The sequence below is a fragment of the Hordeum vulgare genome, chromosome 1H, assembly GCF_904849725.1.
Source record: "Hordeum vulgare subsp. vulgare chromosome 1H, MorexV3_pseudomolecules_assembly, whole genome shotgun sequence".
Classification (NCBI taxonomy): domain Eukaryota; kingdom Viridiplantae; phylum Streptophyta; class Magnoliopsida; order Poales; family Poaceae; genus Hordeum; species Hordeum vulgare.
Window position 1 is genome coordinate 95,852,898 of NC_058518.1, and position 9,297 is coordinate 95,862,194.

Consider the following 9,297-nt stretch of genomic DNA (forward strand, 5'->3'; position numbering starts at 1 on the left):
CCTACCAACCTTTCCCCTAGGAGCATGCATGTAGTACCTTGTTTCGATGACTAATAGACTTTTGTAATAAGTATGTGAGATCTTTATGACTAATGTTGAGTCCATGGATTATACGCACTCTCACCCTTCCACCATTGCTAGCCTCTCTAATACCGCGCAACTTTCGTCGGTGCATTACACCCACCATATAGCCTCCCTCAAAACAGCCACCATACCTACCTATTATGGCATTTTCATAGCCATTCCGAGATATATTGCCATGCAACCACCACCGTTCCGCCTCATGACATGTGCCACCACTTCCATATTTCCATTGCATGATCATAAGATAGCTAGCATGATGTTTCCATGGCTTGTCCGTTTTTTGATGTCATTGTTATGCTAGATCATTGTCACGGTACACTACCGAAGGCATTTCATATAGAGTCATCATTGCTCTAAATATTGAGTTGTAAGTGTGATGATCATTATTAATAGAGCATTGTCCCATGTGAGGAAATAAAAGAGGCCAGCGAAGCCCATTTACAAAAAAGAGGCCAAAGATGCCCACCCAAAAAAAAGAGGCCAAAGAGCCCACAAAAAAATGAGAGAAAAGAGAGAAGGGACAATTGCTACTATCCTCTTTCCACACTTGTGCTTCATAGCACTATGATCTTCATGACAGAGAGTCTCCTATGTTGTCACTTCCATATACTAGTGGGAAATTTTCATTATATAACTTGCCTTGTATATTCCAATGATGGGCTTCCTCAAAATTGCCCGAAGTCTTCGTGAGCAAGCAAGTTGGGTGCACACCCACTAGTTTCTTTTGTGAGCTTTCATACACTTATAAGCTCTAGTGCATCCGTTGTATGGCAATCCCTACTCACTCACATTGATATCTATTGATGGGCATCTCCATAGCCCGTTGATACACCTAGTTGATGTGAGACTATCTCCTCCTTTTTGTCTTCTCCACAACCACCATATTCTATTCCACCTATAGTGCTATGTCCATGTCTCACACACATGTATTGCGTGAAAGTTGAAAAAGTTTGAGAACACTAAAGTATGAAACAATTGCTTGGCTAAAACCGGGGTTGTGCATGGTTTAAATACGTTCTGTGGGGAAGATGGATCATAGCCAGACTATATGATTTTGTAGGGATAACTTTCTTTGGCCATGATATTTTGAGAAGACATGATTGCTTTGTTAGTACGCTTGAAATATTATTGTCTTTATGTCAAATGATAGACTATTGCTTCGAATCACTCGTGTTTTAGTATTCATGCCATGACTAGATTATATGATCAAGATTATGCTAGGTAGCATTCCACATCAAAAATTATCTTTTTTATCATTTACCTACTCGAGGACGAGCAAGAATTAAGCTTGGGGATGTTGATACGTCTCCGTCGTATCTATAATTTTTGATTGTTTCATGCCAATATTCTACAACTTTCATATACTTTTGGCAACTTTTTATACTATTTTTGGGACTAAAATATTGATCCAATGCCCAGTGCCATTTCATGTTTGTTGCATGTTTTTTGTTTCGCAGAATATCCATACCGAACGAAGTCCAAACGTAATAAAAACTTATGGGGATTTTTTTGGAATATTTATGATTTTTGGGAAGAAGAATCAACGCGAGGCGATGCACGGAGGGCCCACAAGCCCTGTAGCCGCCACAAGGAGGTACGGTGTTAGCTGGCAGGCTTGTGGCCACTCCTTAAGACGGTTGGAGCCCTTCTTTCACCGCAGGAAAGATAATATCCAGAAGGAAATCGTGTTAAAACTTCAGCCCAATCGGAGTTACGTATCTCCGAGAATTTAAGAAACGGTGAAACGCAGAATCTGGGAGCGGAGAAACTGAAGGACACAGAGAGAGAGAGATCCAATCTAGGAGGGGCTCTCGCCCCTCCGCCACCATGGAGACCATGGACCAGAGGGGAAACCCTTCTCCCATCTAGGGAGGAGGTCAAGGAAGAAGAAGAAGGAGGGGGGCTCTCTCCCCCTCTCTCCCGGTGCCGCCGGAACGCCGCCCGGGACATCATCGTGTGAAGGCGATCTACACCAACACCTCTGTCATCTTCACCAACATCTCCATCATCTTCCCCCCATCTATATTCAGAGGTTCACTCTCCCACAACCCGTTGTACCCTATACTTGAACATGGTGCTTTATGCTACATATTATTATCCAATGATGTGTTGCTATCCTATCATGTCTGAGTAGATTATCGTTGTCCTATCGGTGATTTATGAATTGCTATGGTTGGTTTAATTTGCTTATGGTTATGTTGCTGTCATTTGGTGCCCATCATATGATAGCGCGCGTGGATCACACCATTGGGTAAGTTGTGTGTTGATAGGACTATGTATTGGCAGGCTAGAGTGACACAAGCTTCAAACCTAGCATAGAAATTGATGCATATGGGATTGAAGGGGGACCAATATATCTTATTGCTATGGTTGGGTTTTACCTTAATGAACTTTAGTAGTTGCGGACGCTTGCTAATAGTTCCAATCATAAGTGCATAGAATTCCAAGTAAGGGATGACATGCTAGCAGAGGCCTCTCCCACATGATACTTGCTATCGATCTAGTAACGTACTCAATTACTTAGGGACAATTCCGCAACTCCTACCACCACTTTTCCACACTCGTTAGACACTCGTATTTGTTTCTTTTTCTAACCAGACCCTAGTTTTATTTACGTGTTCTTTACTTTCTTGCAAGCCTATCATTTCCCTCCTTCAAAGTACTTCTAGTTTCATACTTGTTCTAGGTAAAGAGAACGTAATGTGTGCGTAGAGTTGTATCGGTGGTCGATAGAACTTGAGGGAATATTTGTCCTACCTTTAGCTCCTCGTTGGGTTCGACACTCTTACTTATCGAGAAATACTACAATTGATCCCCTGTACTTGTGGTTTATCAATGTCCCACAAGCGTATGGGATCGCAGCAGTTTTCGAAGGTAGAGTATTCAACCCAAATTTATTGATTCGACTCAAGGGGAAGCGAAAGAATATTCTCAAGTATTAGCAGTTGAGTTGTCAATTCAACCACACCTGAAAGATTAGTGTCTGCAAGCAAAGTATCAGTAGCAAGGTAGTACGATAGCAACGGTGCCAGAAAAAGCCTTGTTGACGGGATGTTAGCGCCAACAAAGTCTTGCAACAAGTAACAGCAGAGCAATAACAGCAGCAGCAAAGTAACAAGTAACAGTAGTAGTGACAGCAGCAGCAAAGTGGCCCAATCCCTTTGGTGGCAAGGGACAAGCCTAGGCAAAGTAACATAGCGAGACCTGAAGTAGAAGACTCATAGGCAGTGGATCGATGATGGTTGAGTATGACGGATGTGATTCATCATGTAACAGCTATAACACGGAGAGATATGTAACTAGCTCCCGTTCGTCAATCTAATGTAGGCATGTATTCCGTATGTAGTCATACGTGCTTAGGGAAAAGAACTTGCATGACATCTATTGTCCATCCCTCCCGTGGCAGCGGGGTCCTAATGGAAACTACGGGATATTAAGGTTCTCCTTTTAATAAAGAACCGGACCAACGCATTAACACGCGGTGAATACATGAACTCCTCATACTATGGTCATCTCCGGGAGTGGTTCCGGCTATTGTCACTCCGGGGTTGCCGGGTCATAACACATAGTAGGTGACTACAACTTGCAAGATAGGATCTAAAACACACATATATTGGCGACAACATAATAGGTTCAGATCTGAAATCATGGCACTCGGGCCCTGGTGACAAGCATTAAGCATAGCCAATTAGTAGCAACAACAATCTAGAACATAGTGGATACTAGGGATCAATCCCCGTCAAAAACTAACTCGATTACATGATAGATCTCATCCAACTCATCACCGTCCAGCAAGCCTACGATAAGATTACTCACGAACAATGAAGAGCATCATGGAATTGTCGATGGAGCAAGGTTGATGATGACGATGGCGACGATTTCCCCTCTCCGGAGCCCGAAACGGACTCCAGATCTGCTCTCCGGATGAAGAACAGGATGTGGCGGCGCCTCCGTATCACAAAACGCGATGAAACCTTCTCTCTGATTTTTTTTTCCAGGCGAAACGGAAGATATAGAGCTGAGATTGGGGGCGGTGGTGCCACGTGGGCCCCACAAGCCTGCACGACGCGGCCTATGGGGGTGGCCGCGGCCTGTGGGCTTGTGACCCACTCGCACGCCTCCTCCGGTGGATCTTTGCGCAGGTATTTTTCTTTTATTCCAGAAAAAATCTCCGTAAATTTTCAGGACGTTCCGAGAACTTTTATTTCTGCACAAAAACAACACCATGGCAATTCTGCTGAAAACAGCGTTAGTCCGGGTTAGTCCCATTCAAATCATGCAAATTAGAGTCCAAAACAAGGGCAAAAGAGTTCGGAAAAGTAGATACGACGGAGACGTATCAAGGGGTTAGAGGCCTTCATGGCAATGTTTGGAGGCTTAATATTCAGGTGGCAGGAAGCGATAATTAGCGATGGAATCGAATCATCTAAGCATAACAAAATTAGAAGCGATATCAAGGTCACAATCATCTTGCCTGTTGGTTCTTCGGACTGATACAACTCTGGTTCTTACGGAACATACTCAATGTGATCCTTGCACTTGTTCTCACCACCCGATGCTACCCAAAATAAAATACACATCCAATGAACACACAACAAGTAACAATGCTTCAAACAACATGATGCATGAGTGTTGCATGAAAGAAAACATGGCATTGCTACACTAGTCACCTTTCTCATTCATTTATTAAGTTGTTACTATTCTGGACAGAACCTCAAGTTAACTTATTTGTACATGCATGAACATGGCAGAAACGGATGCATCATGAGAAAACGGTGCAAAAACAAATAACGAACGTCACGAACTGAGTTACGGATCTCTCGGAACTCACAAAACTAGATATGGGGGGCAACATAGACAAACCACCAATATGAGAGAGGCTATGAGCATTTCCTTGGCATTACAAGGATGCCACTGGATTGGGCACAAAATTCTAGGTGGAATAGACCTAGAAATCATGCAAACCCATCAAGCACAATTCACACAAGGCGCAAAACAAAACCACAAGCAATTTGTACATTAACAGGAACATACCACTTTGGTCAATAGAAAATTAGTAGCTACAGCCACTCAATGGATTCAACCAAGACATCAATATGGACCTATCAAAGAGCACAAAAATCCCTAACTAACAGCAACATTGATAGGTCCATGAAACAATGGCAATCCGGCTCTAAACATGGCAAGAAATATTACAAATGAGGACTTAGTGAAAATCACAGCTTGCACTTATCTCGTGACATATTGACAGCAACAAAACACTATTCTACACCAAGTTTCATGGCATGCAGTTTAACAGGGTTGCATAGGCCAACACCTAATACAAAACACTAGCACTGAGCATGAGATGAAACATCACAGGTCACCTGGTAGCATCCCCTAAACATGGCATGAAAATAACTACAGATCTCCAAACTTGGACAAAATCACAAAGGGAAATTGCAGCACTTTATAATAACATAGCAACTTTGACATGAAATAGCTCTAAGATGCAAAACCTATTTGGCAAGGCGAAGGCAACATTTGATAGAGGACAACAAACACTACAATTCATGGCATTGAACCAAACACGAAGGAATAATAAATTCATGGGAACCATCAACACCACATGGGAAGAAAATAAAATATCCCAACACTTAGAAATTTCTAGCATGTGAAATCAGCAACATTTTCTTAGCTACTTTGCAGCAAGAAACCCACTAATCTACAAGATTATCATAGCAAATAAAAATACGAGGCCCTAGTGCCCACAAAACACTAGCACTTTCATGTTGAAAAAATCATCATAGCATGCATGAATTAAATCCTACAAAAATCACAAAATGCCACCTCATCACAAAATAACACTTCTAAAAACTTCCACAAATGACAAAAGCAACACCACCATTGGATTCACTAGAAAATTCTACCCCAAATTCATATATCATACACATATGTTCCTATAGATAAATTGACTTATAAGTCAAAACTTTCCTTATCTGGCCACTGCCAAATCTGGTATGTCCATAAATGGACAATTTCCGATTCTCGCAATAACCTAAAAAACAACTAAAACATGGAATAAAATAACATCAAATAACCCTAGGCCCACATAGCAGTGGCCACCAGAGGCCCAGGGGATGACTTGTGGGCCATGGGCCCATTGTCATGCACACACACACTATGAAAAGAAAATGGGGGCTCGGGAGGGGGATCGAACCCGAGACCTCTCAGTCGTTTCCCCTGCATGGTACCACTGCGCCACTGGCCGGACCACGGAGAAGGTAGTGGCCGTATGTACGTGACGTACCCCAATAATTAGAGGACCTTGGTCGTCTATTGGGCCTAGCGAGACAGATCATTGCTATTTTGTCATTTATCTTGTCTGTAGCCGGACCCTGTCTTATGGATGATTTGAAAAGAATTTTTGACTGAATTGTAACTTAACTTGTGGTGAGTGTAAGCCAATCCTTATACTCCTCCCTTCTTGTATGTAATGCAATAATTTCTATACTTGTGTAACGCTAAGATGAGCCTTTTTCGTATTAAGGCCTCGTCCCCAAATATGGAAAGTGCCGCATCTTGGACGTTGCAAAATGTTTCTCGATTATGGAGTTGATAATAGAGTTCATCACAAAGGGTTACGTTGATGCAAGCTCTGACACTAATTCGAATGACTCTGAGTAGCAAATCAGATTCGTATAGTGGAGCACATAGTAGGAATTGTTCCGAGTGGAGCATGGTAGCAGCATCCACAGTATGACATAGAGATTTGTAAAGTACACCCGGATCGGAATTTTTCAGACCCGTTGACTAAAACCTCTCTCACAATCAAAACATGATCAAAGCCCAAAACTCATTGGGTGTTAACCATATAGTGATGTGAACTAAATCATTGACTCTAGTGCAAGTGGGAGACTGTTGGAAATAAGCCCTAGAGGAAATAATAAATTAGTTATTATCATATTTCCTTGTTCATGATAATCGTTTATTATCAATGTTATAATTATATTGATTGGAAACTCAAGTACATGTGTGGATACATAGACAACATTGTGTCCCTATTGAGCCTCTACTAGACTAGCTCGTTGAACAAAGATGGCCATATACATGAGTCATCATTTGGTAACGGGATCACATCATTAGGGGAGTGATGTGATGGATAAGACCCAAACTATGAACGTAGCATATGATCGTGTCATTTTATTGCTATCGTTTTCTGCATGTCAAGTATCACTTCCTATGACCATGAGATCATGCAACTCACTCACACCGGAGGAGTACCTTGTGTGTATCAAACGTCGCAACATAACTGGGTGACTATAAAGGTGCTCTACAGGTATATCCAAGGGTGTTCGTTGAGTTGGCATGGATCAAGACCCGGATTTGTCACTCCGTATGACGTAGAGGTATCTCGGGGCCCACTCGGTAATATAACATCACAAGAAGCTTGCAAGAATATGACTAAGGAGTTAGTCACGGGATCTTGTATTACGGAATGAGTAAAGAGACTTGCCGGTAATGATATTGAACTAGGTATGTAGATATCGACGATCGAATCTCGGGCAAGTAACATACTGATGGACAAAGGGAACTCCATACGGGATTGATTGAATCATTGACATCATGGTTCGACCGACAAAAGATCTTCGTAGAATATTTAGGAACCAATATGGGCATCCAGGTCCTTCTATTGGTTATTAACCGTAGAGGTGTCTCGGTGATGTCTGCACAGTTCTCAAACCCACAAGGTCTGCACACTTAACGTTCGGTGACGCTAGAGTAGTATTAGGATATGCACGTTGGTGATCGAATGTTGTTCGGAGTCTCGGATGAGATCTCGAATGTCACGAGGGGCTCGAGAATGGTCTGGATGTAAAGATTTATATATGGGAAGTCCTATTTTGGCTACCGGAAAAATTTCGGGTTTTACCAGTATTGTACAAGGAAGCTTCTAGAAGGTTCCGGAGGGTTCCACAGGAGTCCAGAAGGGTCTCTCCAGCCCCTAGGACGTGCATGGGATGTAAGGGGCGTCCCAGCCTTGTTGGGCTAGCCCCCAAGGGCCCATGCGGTTGGGAGGGAAGGGTCCCTAAAGTGGAAGATACCTCCTAGGTGCCTCGGGGAGGGAGGAAACCTCCCTAGGCCCACGCCCCCTCCTTGGAGGAGGGGCTAGGTGTAACGACTAAGATGCGGTCCTTTCCTATTTAGGGAACGTGGCCCCAAAATGGAAAGAAGCGCATCTTTGCGTTTCGCAAGAAAGATAAACATAGCACATACATAATTTAAGAATGACAAATAGGGAATCGTTTGCCATCTCACATAGATAATATCAGAGTTTACATCCACACATTTATTCAGACAAGGAAGTTCCGCTACGGACTACATAACATAAGAAACGGCTATGCTATCCCGCATGCTTGCCCATGATCACGACCATGCCTTAGTATTCTGGATAGTTCACGTATAGGCGGTCGTTCTCCTCATCGTACTGCCACGCCATCTGCGTGCCATCGGGATCACCTGTGTTGGGCATATCTGTACCTGTTGGGGTGTTGAAGTAATCTGTGAGCCACGGGGACTCAGAAATCTATGACCTCGGTACCGAAACTAGTCAAGTTATTAGGTGTGGAAGGTTCAGTGTTTAGGTTGCAGCATCCTAAGCATATATGGTGGCTAACTTACGTAGAACAGAGTTATTGATGTGGTGGTCTACACTAGCGGTCGAAGACTAGCTGATCACTAAATGATCTTGAACACCCACTTACGTCAAACATAACCCCACCATGTTCCCGATCGAAGAGAGGTCTTCGAAGGGGACAATCACGGTTACGCAGACAGTTGGCAATTTTATTAGAATTAGTTCAAGTTATCTATAATCGGATGTTAACAAATATTCCAAGTTACCACATAACCACGGGCACGGCTTTCCGAAAGATTAAACCCTGTAGGGGTGCTCCAACTAGTCCATCACAAACGGTCACGGGCCGCAAAGTAATCCTCTATCATGAAACTCGTGATCTCGTCGGATTCCTTAGAGGAAATCCTCAACTCTGGGGAGAACCAAAGCTTCACCGGGATTCCTATACGCAAGATATATCGCTAAGGTAAGACAAGACTAGTAGGACCTCCCGACGTGTCGGCGACCCCGATAAGAGCCGTGTATCTCAGTCTCAAGACACGCCGGATAATCGAAGCGTACGGTGGCCAGAGAAATCTCCCGGGTTGCCCCGGGAT